Below are 14,587 nucleotides of genomic sequence, written 5' to 3'. Positions count from 1 at the left end.
TACCGTGTAAGAGCAAGACAGGCAGCCGCCGCCGCCGCCATCTTAACAGGCGGCCCGACCCTAGTCACTGCCCCCCCACCCCCAAGGTATCTCCGCCACCGCCGGCGAATCCCCACGAGGACGTAACCCTGCTCCCGCGAGAACTCACCGGCTAAGAACGGCAGCACCAGAAGACGCTGCTCGCGCCTCCGCAGCTCCTGCACTCAGTAGCCAACCTCGGCCGCCGCCTTCGCGTGATCCCAGGAGAACCTCCACCGGACCAGGAAAAACTGAGCCCAGCCCGTCCCAACCCTCGCTTGCCACCAAACCCCAAATCGCCACCGCTCCGCTCTCACCCCACGCGAAGCGAAAAGCAAATGACGCACAACCTCACGGAGCACTACGGGGCGGAGCCAGCATGCCGCCGCCGGCTCCCGCATGCGCCGTAGGAACTATCGCGATATTACGTTCAGCCTCGCCGAGACCTTCGTAATTCACCGCAGGAGACCGCCCGCGCCTCGCCTTTAGGAAACATGAGATCTCGCGAGACCAGGTGCACGCTCCTAAAAAGGAGAAAGGCGGAGCTTCGTGAAAATGACTGGGAGTTTTTTCGGGGAAAGGGAGGAAGCTCTCGTCCTTTAGGGATCTCGCTTACCACGAGGTTTCCGACCCACTGCGGAGCTTGCTACCAAACCTCGCGATGACACAGCTCAGCGCCAAATCTCGGCCATGTCTTGAAAACTACCTCCGCCCCCGATTTAGGTGTCTGGAGCCTGCCTAGTGCTTAAAAAGTCAACCTGTTTATTCTCACGCTTCCAGCAGGGCTGTACCAATTAGCCAAACTCCATTCCGAAAGCGAAAAGAATGGGTTCCCATTGTTACCTGCCTCGAGGAATAACGTGCTAGTCTTAACTAACGCATAAAAGATGTTCAATTTACAATAAACACACAAATGCAAATGGAAACAATGACACACCAGTTTTTGTGCTCAAAACATGGGGGGAAAAATCTAAAGACCTCTAATATCCATACTTCTTCCTTCGCCGCACTGCAGGCTAACCTGAATCCATCTTTTCACTAAAAGCTCATATCATTAGTTCTACCTCCGGAGTCACCAGTTTTAAATATTGAGGCTTTCCTTACCTTATAACAAAAAAGACCCAATAAAGTGGTTTTCTCCAAACAAAGGCGTCTGCCCTCAAAAGCAAATTCAAGCTTGGGGTGGGGAGAAAGGCGCTTGGAGATTTTAATATGGCAGTTTTTGCATGTCTAACCAACAATGTTTCTCCAATAAATCGGGATCCAGTCTGGCCCGTTTGTGAGCTTTTCCATTCTAATCCATTGTTCTGTCTATTCTAATTTAAACATGCTTCCTTCAGAGTACAGTTTAATTGTACAAGCACCCCCATCTTTAAAAACATTTTCTTGGTTATTCTTAGCCATCCCCCCCTCATAAACTTTAGAATCGTCAAGTTCCAAAAACTTAGTATATTTATTGGAATTGCATCAACTGCTTGAATCAATATAGAAAAATGAATATCGTTACAGAATAGAGGCTTCCTATGCAGAAGCCTGATATTCCTTCTCCATTTATGCAAACGTTCTTCCATTGTATTCCTGAAAGTTTTATAGTTTACTTCCAGATATTTTTATTTTTCTTGAAATTTAGAGTGGGGGGGTTGGTATTAAAATTTCAAAATGTTTATTGCTTATATACAAGACTGTTCATATTTAACTACTGACTTTTGTAATTAGAAAAATGAAAATATGCTCAAACAGCAGTAAAATGAAAGCAACGACATGTGATTTTTTACTGTATAACTGAAAAGATATAAAGATAAGTAACAATTCATGTTGGCATAGCTATGGAAAAATAGGCAATATCGTACTACGTTGGAGAGTGTAAATTATTATGGCCTTTGGGGAAGGAGATTTAGATAAATCTATCAAGATTTGAAATACATACACGTTTTGATTCTGCTATTACTTCTCGAAGAATTTCTCCTACAGGAATACCTTCGTACATGTGCACGAAACATACACAAGCCCATTCATTACTTGCAATAGCCCCCTCTCCCCCAAAGAAAACAAGCTAGTGTACAACAATCAGGAAACGGTTAAATAAACTGTAGTCCAAGCATACAATATAGCTATGTAAAAATGGGACACAATTGAATGCTGTGATATACTAAGATACATAAAATAGTTTTAAAAATTAATGCAATGAAACAAAATGAATGTGTGTCCTGCAGCACCATACATATCAGAACACACACACACACACACACACACACACATACATATCAGGACACATGCACGCGCACGCGCGCGCGCCTAGTAGTGACCATGAAGCTTGCCTGCTCGCCCCTCACCTTCCTTTTCCTCTTGAAGCCGCCTTCCTCCAACCCTTAAGAGAAAAACTGAAGGCTGGGCCTTTACTTCTTTTCTAGGGCCACTAGGCCAGGGCCAATGCCGGTACCTCGCATCCCCACTGTTGGCCGCTCTCTTGCGCGCTGTTCGCTGCTTCCCCGCTGTCCTGCTGTCCCCAAAGATGCAGCTAGCTCTCTGCTGGAGGCCGCAGAGGACTGGGGGAGGGGAGAGGAGGAGGGGTTCGAGGAAGGCTGCTGCTACCGCCAGTCTGGCCCTTCAGCAGCCTTTCCCAAAGGCTCTCCAAAGCGGCTACCTCCGAGCCTCAGAGCCAGATCCCGTGGGAACTGCCCCCTACCTCGAGGAGTCTAAAACCGCCCCGTCCCCCCAGGTCCCGGAAGAGGGGAGGGGGGAACTAAGCTCACCTCCGCCGCAGGGGCTTGGCGAGGCCTGCAACAGTGTGCAGGGTCTGAGGCCAGTAGCAATCTTGTCCCCCCCCCCCAGCCCCCTCCCTCGCCCTCGGCTTACAAAGCCCCCCCCACCCCCACGGCTGCACAGCTCACACTGGATATAAGGCTCCTCCTACCACGCGATTAGCCCCGCCTCTGTCCCTTGAGAGGGCGCTCCTGCTCCCTTGGTGGTATATTTTACTCACCTAAGGGAGACCTTGCTGGAGCTACTCATGGTCCAATAAATGCCACCATAGAGGATAGTAGGATCACTAAGGAACTGGAATTTGATTGCTCTACAATGAAAATCCCTGAAGGGATAAAACTTGATATGCATTTTAAAAATTAAGGAACGGGGAGTATAAGAGGGCAAGATGACACACATTGTGGAGGGCCAGAATAAAGGATGAGAAGCACCGTGCAAATCTACAAAGGCACATAGTCCTCCCTCAAACATTTCTCCTTTGTATTAGGTGGGGTGGTACTATGATTGGAGGACTCCATAAACTGTAGATACATTTGTAAATGTATAGAAATAAAAATGACCTGGTGGGAAATGACCCTATTAATTGGTATTTGTCTGGGATAGAGAATGAAATTGGAGAGTAAAAGGATGGGGGAAAGGGCATTGATTTGCAACTCTGAATGCTTCAATAAGGTTTGAATTTTAACAAATGAATTAATTTGATTTTCAAAACAAAAATGAAAAGATGTTAGTGAAAGAACCCTTGAGACATTCATTCCACGTTACAGAATGGTGGTTCAAACCCTGAATTGGGAATCTGCTTAATGGAACCACTCCCTCCCTCCATGTGCAGTTTTCTGTACAACCTAAGAAGATGCACAGAGGGCCCTTTGAGGTAGTCTCATTGTATATTCTTAACAAAGGTGTATTTCGTGAATGAGTGTTACTCCATTGTAAGGCTGATTATTTAACTAATGTCCTATGTTTAGGTCTTATTATTATTTTTAAAAACAGACTTGGTTTTTATCATAGCAAACATTGGAAAGGAGCAGCCATGGTTCTGTGCCATCCATCCATGGCCTTGGCTTCCAAAAGGGCTACAAGATAATCAGGACAAGCATCTCAACTTTGAGCAGTAACTGATCAGACAGCTATGTATCTTTGCTTGATAAAATAGCATCTGAGAAGTGGTCCAGGGACTTTTATTTCCAACAGCAGCCACTTTCAGATCATAAGGATGGATCTCCCTAAGTTTCTTGAGTAGCTGACATCCATTTGGACCCAAATAGCTTGTCTTGCAACTTCTGAGTTCTTGGTTGGCTTCTGATTTCTCAGTAGACCCCTGTCACCCTGGGCCAGCTCCTTGTCTTATAGAATTTCATAACTGGCAAGAACTTTCTTAAAGGAGAGGACCCCTGGATGGGGTGGGAGCAGGAGAACTCACTCCATTTACAGCCTGAAATCTTCTTATTGAGGACCAGAATTTCAAGAGAGTCATTCATCTTGTTGTACTTAAAGATGCAATCTTTGGTAGTGCAGAACATTGGGTTTCCAAGCTTGAAATGTGCCTGAAGGTCTTGAGCCATCCATCCTCATATTTTCTATCAGAAAGGACTTCAGTTTATCACCTATGGTGATGTGGTAGCCTTTGCAGTCAAAGTAATGCTTACCATTGTTCATCACAGGCACACCTCCATGAGGAATAGCACACTGATGCACTGGATCTCATCAAACAGCTTGCTTGTTACTTATTTGCCAAAGATACTCTCTAGATAGAGGAGTACGTTGCTTGTTATTCCACTTGATCCTGTGGTTGTAACCCTCCCTATACTTCTGGGCACCCTCACTGGTAAGACAAGAGAGCACGCCCAGCATACTAGTGCTCTGAGTATATTTCTCTGTGGGAAACTAGCAAAATCCAGCTTATACAGCATAGCCACCTATATGTGGACACCAAAAGCCTACTAATGAATAACATACAAGTGATGTATAGTGAGGTCACATACATGTCTTTCATGAACTGCAATAAAACAAGGATAGCTTGCTGTGTCATCACCACTTTTTAATCTCTGAGAATTTCTTGCTAAGGAAGATGACTGTTTCTCCAGCATTGCACAAAGATTCCTGGTCCAGATGCAGAGTGGGTACTTCCTGAGCCCATCTATGAAGAGAGTGAATTTGGGAACAGCAAATAGGTGACTGAGAAAAATCTAGATATAGATATTGTCCATTCCTACCTTTCTCTTCCAGAGGATTCCCTTCTTTTTAAAGATTCTTGTATCTCTTAATGTTCCTCACTATCAAATCCTTCCAGGTCAGCTCATGGTGGTTAGAGAAATGCTTGACTATTTGATTGCTGGGGACCCTGTGGACAGTTTGACACTGAACAATATTTTTGCTTGGTTTGCTCACACATTCTGTAGACATTTAAAAAGTTCCAATCATTGTGGGGGGGTTGTTTTGCTTTGTTTATTGGTTTTGTTATTGTTGTTGTTGTTGTTTAGACATTAAAGTTGTTGATCAGTAGTGATGTCCCAATGTGAGTGACCCATTTTCCTCTTCCTGCCATGATCCTCTAAGGTGACCAGAATCCCAGGTTTCTCTCAAATTTCACTTATTCTAGCCTCTGGGTCTCACTTGATGTCAGATTGCTACACTATCACTTCATGCTATGAGCAGAAAAGCAGAGAATTGAATTAGACGCCTTGTTCCCACCTCATCACTACTTCACTGCTTGAATAGTGGAGGGAGGACCCTGCTAGCTATCTCAGTAGACCAGCCCACTCTCCTGTCTCTACCATTGTTATGATAACATGAAGAAGGATTTCATCACTCAATGTGTGAAGAGATAACCTAGCTTCCCCCTTCCCTTTTATTTTAAAAATTCTTTCCTAAATACATGTAAATGCATAATTACAAAACATTCTCTGCAGTTGTCATGGTTAATCTTGATTGTCAACTTGATTGGATTCAGAAGCATGCTTCTAGAAAATTCGTGAAGTATACTTCTGTGAGAATTTGTGAGCATGTTTCTAGAAAGGAATAACTAGAGGGAGGTAGTCTTATGGTGGCAGATTAGGAGATATAGTGAGAAAGAAATTGACATTGAGAGACTAAGGGGGAAAGGAAAGGAAAGAGAGAAAGAGGGATGGGATGGAGGGAGGAAGAGAGAGAAATAGACTTCTCTAGGGTGCTTTTGTAATTCTCCATCAGTGTGTGATAGAATGATATAGTCCAGTTTCAGAACAGATGTTTCCCCCTAGTTTACTCCTTTCTGGAAATTCCCTCACAGACACCACAAGAAGTGTACTTTTATTGATCTCTTAGGCACTTCTCAGTCTGATCAAGTTAAAAATCAGAAGTAACCATCGCAAGCCCAGCTTTTTTCCATGTAAAACCCAAACACATCACTTTGTATAACAAATTCTACCCCTGAACCCCCACAAAGGACCATGTTCATTTTATAATGAAAAATGCATTTAGTTCTTCTCCAAGAGTTCCTATATAATCTTAACAGTCTAAATGTTGTTCAAAATTTAAGCTCAAAGTTTTTTTTTTCTGAGACTCAAGGCAAATTCTTAGCTATCAAACACAAATAAAACTACAAACTATGTATTTCTAGAAACAATGATACAGAATATACATCTCCAGTCCTAAGAAGGGGGAGATGGGAATGGAACCAAACCAAGACTGAAAGAAAGCATTAAACCCTACAGATCCATGTTTGAGATCTGGCACCATATGAGTTCCAATGAGCTTTGTGAGCCTTGCCCCTACATGTTTGTACTACCCCTATATGACTGTACTCTTGGATTATTATTATTTTGCTTCCCACCCACAGCTTTCCTTAGCAGAAAGGCTACAATCCTGGCATTTCTTAATTCCTGGGATCTTCATCTCCTTTTGGCTTCACTCTCAGTTTCCCACTTAGTCTTCTCAGGGGTTACCTACAGAGATTTTGACCCTGCTACACATTGCTTGGTCCCCTAGGCCTTCTGGGTGGAATGTGTGAATAGATACCTCTATAACCCTGTAACTTTTGCACTCGACATACTTGGAAAAACAGTAAAGTCTTTCAAATGGATTAAAACCTTTACATTCTTGATCTGCCCAATTTCTAACAAACCATTAAGGCATCTTTTTCATTTCTCTGTGTCATCATTTTCATTTCGTCACTTCTTTCTGCTTGGGGCTTGATTTTGACCATTGACACAGGGTCTCACTATGTAGCTCAGGCTTTACTTGAACTTGCGATCCTCTTGCCTCAGCTCTCTAGGTGCTGCGATTACAAGTGTGTAATCTCAGTTTCTGGCTTCTTTGTAAATTGTCTTGATGTCTTCAGTTGCCACTTTCTAAGGTCAACTTTACCTGTGCTTCTTTTCCGAGTCAACTGCAAAAAATTAAGGTCATTCTTCTCTGTGTTTTGTGTATGATTCTTACTGTAAACCCATTTAATGCCCATTTAATGCAAGGATGTGGGGGATAATTTAAATTTTCTTCTGTCAGATAAAGGAGTCTGTTACTATCATGAAACAATTTCCTCCAAGATGAAGTTAAAACACCAGACATTTAGCCAAGCGTAGTGGTGCATGCCTTTAATCCCAGAACTCGGGAGGCAGAGGCCGGCAGATTTCTGAGTTCGAGGCCAGCTTGGTCTACAAGGTGAGTTCCAGGACAGCCAGGACTACACAGAGAAACCATGTCTCGAAAAACCAAAAAAAAAAAAAAAAAAAAAAGACATCAGACATTCTAGAACAGTAGTTCTCAACCTTCCTAATGCTGTGACCCTTTAATATAGTTCTTCATGTTGTGGTGACCCACAACCACAAAATTATTTTCATTGCTACTTCATAACTGTAATTTTTGCTACTGTTATGAATTATAATATAAATATTTTGGAGGTAGAGATTTGCAAAAGGGCTTGTGACCCACAGGCTGAGAACCACTGTTTTACAGAGAGGTGAAACACTATCCTGCAGGGAAACTTGTTCAAACTATGTTCAAAAGGGAGTGACATAGTCCATCCACCTGGAAACTCATTAAAACTCGAAGAGTAAGAATTCAAAAGCTTCAGGAAGTCCCTGAAATTGACCAGAAGCACTAGTCTTCTCCCTCCTCAAATTTATATACGTAGTAAGGACTACTTGGAGACACTATCGCATAAACTGAGTTGCCTGGAAGAGGCTCAGACAGTCTGAGGTCAAAAAGACCTCAAGTTGCCTGCAAGTTGTTCAGTGAACTCCAGGTTTCCAGCTTTCATGTCACCCATGATGTGATGGCCTTTCTTCGAGCAATCTTTGAGTCATTCTTGCTCCTTACAAATACTCCTGTAGAAAACCCCAATATTACTCATTAATGGGCTGGAGACTTAGCTGTTTTAAAAACATTAGAGAGAGAGAGACAGAGACAGAGAGACAGACAGAGACAGTGACAGACAGACAGAGAGACAGAGAGACAGAGACAGACACACACAGATATGGAGACAGAGATAGAGAGACAGAAGAGGCAGAGAGACTTTGAACACTCAGCCCTAAATGGGACGTCATCCTAAATGGAGAGTAACTTGAAGAAATCCCACTGAAATCTGGACAAGACAGGGCTGTCCACTATCCCCACTCCTTTTCAACATTTTGCTTGAACTACTAGCCAGAGCAATAAGACAAGAGAAGGAAATCAAAAGGATGCAAATACAAAAAGAATTCCAATTATCCCTATTCGCAGATAACATGATATTATACATAAAAGATTAAAAAAAATCCACACAATCAACAATTTCAGCAAAGTGGCAGGATACAAAATCATCTTACAGAAGTCAGTAGTCTTTCTGAATGTCAACATAAAAACATGCTGAAAAGGAGATCGTGGACATGCTTATATCCAGAACAACCTCAAAGAAAAAGTCTGTAGGAACTAACCTAGCCAAGGAGGTGAAGTTAGGCACATCTAGTCAATTGGCTGCTCTATGGCCTGTAGCAATGGCTCCATTCTGAAACCTTATTTCACCAAAAAAGAAACATCACAGTTCAGTACACGTATATGTACACATGTACACATACATGTATCTGTAACCAATGGTTTCATAGAAAAGTACTTACTTTTATTATATAAATGTACCTCACTCTGGGTGTGGTGGTGCACACCTTTAATCCCAGAACTCGGGAGGCAGAGGCCGGCAGATTTCTGAGTTCGAGGCCAGCCTGGTCTACAAAGTGAGTTCCAGGACAGCCAGGGCTCGACAAACTCTGTCTCAAACAAACAAACAAACAAACAAAAACAAAAAAACAACAAAAAAAAATAAATGTACCTCACTAAAATGTTTTATGATTATGCCTAACTTATTTTGGTACTGTAGCATCACTCTTTTTTTTCCCTTATTCTTTTCTATTCACTGAAGAAAATTAGCCTAGCAGTGGTGGTACTGGTCTTTAATCACAGCACTCAGGGGGAAGATGCAGACAGATCTAGGTAGACCAGCCTGGTCTACAGAATGACTTCCAAGACAGCCAGGGCTACACAGAGAAACTCTGTCTCAAAAAAACAAAAAACAAAAAATATTTCATCTTAATAAGATAGTTTCATAGCCTATACATACTTTATGACCTATTTTGAAAACACTGTGTTAAGGAGTAAGACATAATGATCTCCAATTCCAGAGGTATTTCAAGAAGGCATCAGTAGCCTTTGTGTGGGATGTGGTAGTCCCATGAAATCCAACCCAGGACAATGCTTCCACAATCTTATCTTTTCCTTCATCAGCCTTCCTGACCTCAGAACTCTGGCATCTAAATCAGTTGCTTTAGTCATGTGAATGCCAGAGGTCTTTTGGGTTATACAAGGGAGTCTGAGTTGCCCTAGCAACACATTTAGCTGTAATTAACTCTGGTAGTCACCTGCTTCAGCCTAGATGATCTCTGCAATTTGCACTGGAGCCTGTTTTCTCGTGCTTTTCATAAGTTTCTTCATCCTTGTTACATAGATGGATGGGTCCTTATTCCTCCTTCTCTACACCGAATGGTCAGATTCCTGGCATATATCTCCTTGCATACGAGCATATGAGCATTAAACTACATGTGCTCCTGGGGCTGAGATCGCCTGTCAGGTTGTGACACAGTGGGTCAGAAAGGAGCCAAACTGCAAAGGAAAACTTAGTATACAATAAGGGGCTGTGCTTCTGTTTTTCTTATTTGTGTTTATAACACATAAACTCATTTTTCTGTTAGTTATCTGCTTTTCTAATTTCTTACATTTTAACTAGTATCTAACTAGTAACTCTTCACATCACCAAATACTTTATTTGACATGATTAAATCCTCATAAATGCACGGTTTGCATTCCTTCCAAATTGCAAATACTTTCTAGCACTAGTCAAACCCAGAGACCATGAACTCAAATTGCAGGCAGGTCCTAGCTGCTTACATGGAAGCCTCCGTAGGGGACTACACTCCTTCCTAGAAGAAGCAGTGTCTGCTCCATCCAGCTCATTCTGTCACTCAGAAGGGCACATTCACATAGTCAGAATCTCTGAACTTTTCTAGAGAAACTATAAAATCTGTGTTTTTATATGGAGCATACCAATTTGTATTTTCTGACAATTTAAAAATATTTTTGAAACAAAATTATGGACCAACTAAAAACACATCTGTAGATTGGATGGCTTCAGCAAGCTACAGGTGTGCAAGATCTGTTTAAACCACTTCTATTCTTTTGTCCTCTACTATTAGGGGCCAATAACAAACAAACAAAACAACACCACCAAACCATCACTAACTGGGCTTAAATTAGCTTCAAAGCTTTCTTCCTCTCAGATGGACATTCAAAGCAATCAGGTTCCCTACTGCTGGAATTTACTGGCTTTGGCCATCTCTAACCAGCTTCCAAGTCCCTTCTTTTAAGATCACAATCTGAATCTTTAACACTACAAAGTGGCAAGTCAAAGTCAGAGTAGCTGTTGGGAGTCAGCACCCTCCTTTCCAGGTCTGGATTGAACTCAAGCTGTGAGGCTTGACAAGTGCCTTTACCATCTAAGCCATCTCGATAGATGTTTTGTTTTGTTTAGATGGGCTCTTGGTATGTTCACACTGTCTTTGAACTCTTATGTTACCCAGGCTAACCTCAAATTCCTGATTTTCTCGGTTTAGCCCTGTTTAGAGTAGTGGTATTACAAGCATTTGATGCCACACCCAGAGTAGTAAACAATTGTCTTTGTGGCAGTGTGGTGGCTGGCATTCACCAGTGTTATCATTAAAAAGTGCTATCTGTGAATATCCTTAAGAAAGTTTGTAGCAGTTTTATGGGGTCTGGAACCCACAGGCATATAACTGATTTTAACATTTGAAACAGGGGTCGTATTCCATTGCCTAGGCTGGCCTCAAACTCATGGCCTCAAGTGATCCCCCTGACTTAGACCCTCTGGATAAAAACTGCCTTTCATAGAGGACTTCAAAAACACAGTCACCAGCGGGGCAGTGGTGGTGCATGCCTTTAATCCCAGCACTTGGGAGGCAGAGGCAGGTGGATTTCTGAGTTCAAGGCCAGCCTGGTCTACAGAGTGAGTTCCAGGACAGCCAGGGCTATATAGAGAAACCCTGTCTCAAAAAAAAAAAAAAAAAAAAAAAAAACCGAACAAAAAAACAAAACAAAAAAGAAACATAGTCGCCTGGTGCTTTTGACTTTATAGTATGTATGGCTGATGTCTAAAAGCAGTTTAAGGACAGACAGTGAATGCTTTTGTGATTGAAGCAGGGATTAGAGTATGGGGAAAGAATGGTTTAGTGTTGGTTCACCTCAAAGCCAAGCTTTCCTAATCAGGCCTTTTGATCATCAGAGGACAGAACCCCCACAGCGTTCCACCTTCAGCCCCACTTTCCCCATTTTTTTTAGGCAGGACTACAACTTTGAACTGAAAAGAAAAATAGTACTTGTGAACCACAGAATAGTAAGGAGTGAGATTATATCTTGTATATTTTCATAGGTGAATTCTCTCACTGCTGCTTCTCTACCTTGCTCTGAATTGTAACACTTTTTTTTTCAATGCTAGGGATAGAATTAAGAGCCTTGTACATGTTAGGACAAGTTCTACTACTGAGCTACAACTCTAGTCCAGTCCATTTATGAAGAACAAAAAGGAGGAAAGGAAGGAAGGAAGGAAGGAAGGAAGGAAGGAAGGAAGGAAGGAAACCCAACAACTGTGAAGGGCCTGTTTCTCTGAATCTTTGTGGCACATCTACAGACTCCTAGAATCTCTCCCCTGCCATTCTCTCTGCATGGTGTCAAGCTCTATATTTCTTAATTACAGAAACCATAATAGTGACTTTGTAATGTTAAAGACTCAGACTGTGGTCTTAAAAGAAGGGAAGTGGTGCCTCTAATTCCATCACTTAGGGAGGCAAAGGCAGACAGAGCTCAAGGCTATCAAGGTCTACTGAGTGAGTTCCAATACAGCCAGGGCTACATAGAAAAGCCCTGTATTGAAAAAACAGAGAAACAAACAAACCCAACCAACCAATCAACAACAAGAAAAGGGTAGGTGATTGTACTGGCTAGTTATGTGTCGACTTGACACAGCTGGGGTTATCACAGAGAAAGGAGCTTCAGTTGAGGAAATGCCTCCATGAGATCCAGCTGTAAGGCATTTTCTTAATTAGTGATCAAGGGGGAAAGGCCCCTTGTGGGTGGGGCCATCTCTGGGCTGGTAGTCTTGGGTTCTATAAGAGAGCAGGCTGAGCAAGCCAGGGGAGGCAATCCCTCCATGGCCTCTGCATCAGCTCCTGCTTTCTGACCTGCTTGAGTTCCAGTCCTGCATCCTTTGGTGATCAACAGCAGTATGGAAATGTAAGCCGAATAAACCCCTTCCTCCCCAACTTGCTTCTTGGTCATGATGTTTGTGCAGGAATAGAAACCCTGACTAAGACAGTGATTTTCCTTTAAGGACAAATAATGAAATTAGAATACTTACCATATAAGGGATATACTAAATTTTTGGAATGAGGTAGAGAACTATGTTGTAAAAACATGTAAAATTATTAACTTTAAAAAGTCTAAATTAAAAAAAAAAAAACATTAAAAACTACCTTGTCGGGGCTGGCGATATGGCTCAGTGGTTAAGAGCGCCAACTGCTCTTCCAAAGGTCCCAAGTTCAAATCCCAGCAACCACATGGTGGCTCACAACCATCCGTAATGAAATCTGATGCCCTCTTCTGGAGTATTTGAGGACAGCTACAGTGTACTTACATATAATAAATGAATTAATCTTAAAAAACAAAACCTACCTTGTCTAGGAAAGTGGTTTGCTCATAAAATCAAGATGCCTGGGGTTTATGTTAAATTCTCCAAATGAAAAGGCATGGATAGATATTATTTTATAAAACGGATAGGTTTTATCTGCTGAAGAAATAAGCCAACTCAACCAAAATAAAAGTTAAAAAGGCAGCTTTACTTGGGAATGGGTTCCCAAGAGAGCTAACCAGTCTCAGGGGACAAGACCAGAAAAAGTTGCAGGCAGTTATGGTGTGGAAGTTTTTATGGACTGTAGACAAAGGAAAGTTATGTGTCTAGCACATGCTGGGCTTGTGCGGGAAGGCGTTGGTTGGTCATGCTTGGGTGATTGGTGACTTCAGGTGAGGGGTTTGACAATTGTCAGGAATGTTAGGAATTCTGATTGGGCTTTTTGTCACATTATCTGTTTGTAGGTTTGTGAGCAGGGTTGAAGAAAGAAGTAGGAATGGAATTTGCTGGACCATGTCGGGGAGGGGGCAAGCCAGGGACTCCAACCAAACATTGACCTTAGCAAAAATGTTGATAATTATCAAAGCCTTATTGAAGTTGAATGATTGATTCATTCTACTACTCGTAGCAGTATAAGCCTCCCTAATTTTATGTACATTTGAACTTTCCCATAATATAATAAAAGCTCAAAACCAGCTTTGTTCTTAGTGTCAAAAGAGGAACAGTGGGAAAATGGGGGGGGGAGATCCAGGAAGATATATTAAGTTAGAGAGCCAGAGGAGTTTTCATATGAAAATGTGATCTTAAACAAAAGCTAAACAGATATAAAGGGTAAGTAAGATTATACTCAAGTTCTGAAGGTCTTAAAGTTTTATCCCAAAACAGGAAGCTATTCTAATTGTTACTAGTTTTTAGGGGTGTCGAGGTCTCAATGAGACCAGGGGGAAATAGAGAGATTTTTAAAAAGACACCTGGAATTACTCTACCAATGAGATTACTGAAAAACATCATAGGCAAAACACTCCCTCAAGGTGTTCATAGCTTAATCCTTAGACCCTGTGAATACTGCATACATATTTATATGACTAAAGAGATATCTCAGGTATTATTAAGGGCATGGACAGCAAGATAGGGAGATGGTGCTAGATTATCCAGGTAGGCCCAATTTCACGATAGCCTGAGCCCTTAAAGGTAAAGAGGAAGAAAAAGAAAAAGGCTGCAGAGAAGAAGAGATGGCAGAAGGGAAGTCAGAGAGATACTAAACATAGCATAGAGGATACCTGTAAAGATGACAGAGAGCCTGTCTCTAGGAGCTAACTGTGGTCCTGAGCTGACAGCCAAGAGTGAAACAGTCCTTAGTCTTACCAATGAAAGAGTTTGGTTTTGGACAACAATCCAAAGAAACATGAAAGCAAATCCTAGAGTCTCCCAATAAAAGGCCAGATGGCTGATATCTTAATAGTGGAAATCTAACTCTAAACAAACCTGGAAAAGCACATTCATATTTTAAGTTTCTAAATTTGTATTGATTTGTAATAATAATAATAATAATAATAAGAAGAAGAAGAAGAAGAAGAAGAAGAAACTAAAACTATGTAACAT

General features: G+C 41.9%; 1 protein-coding gene and 1 pseudogene across 38 annotated transcripts in view; both read right to left on the bottom strand.

Moving 5' to 3' along the window:
* Positions 1 to 2,933, bottom strand: part of Huwe1 (HECT, UBA and WWE domain containing 1) — a 134,633-nt gene extending 131,700 nt beyond the window's left edge. For 23 of the 38 annotated variants that reach the window (XM_030251448.1, XM_030251434.1, XM_030251447.1 and 20 more), the window contains exons 1-3: positions 2,772 to 2,933; positions 2,352 to 2,564; positions 149 to 542 (exon numbers count right to left, since the gene is read on the bottom strand). The gene's annotated coding sequence lies outside the window, so the exon portion shown is untranslated. Of the gene's footprint in view, positions 1 to 148; positions 543 to 2,351; positions 2,697 to 2,771 lie in introns of those variants that run through there. The other 15 variants (XM_030251450.1, XM_011247852.2, XM_030251451.1 and 12 more) reach the window with 8 other exon arrangements.
* Gm18498 (predicted gene, 18498) lies at positions 3,982 to 5,329 on the bottom strand (annotated as a pseudogene).

The sequence above is a fragment of the Mus musculus genome, chromosome X (assembly GCF_000001635.26).
Source record: "Mus musculus strain C57BL/6J chromosome X, GRCm38.p6 C57BL/6J".
Taxonomy (NCBI): Eukaryota; Metazoa; Chordata; class Mammalia; order Rodentia; family Muridae; genus Mus; species Mus musculus.
Note: the sequence above shows the minus strand (reverse complement) of the source record. Positions and strands in the feature narration are given on the sequence as shown.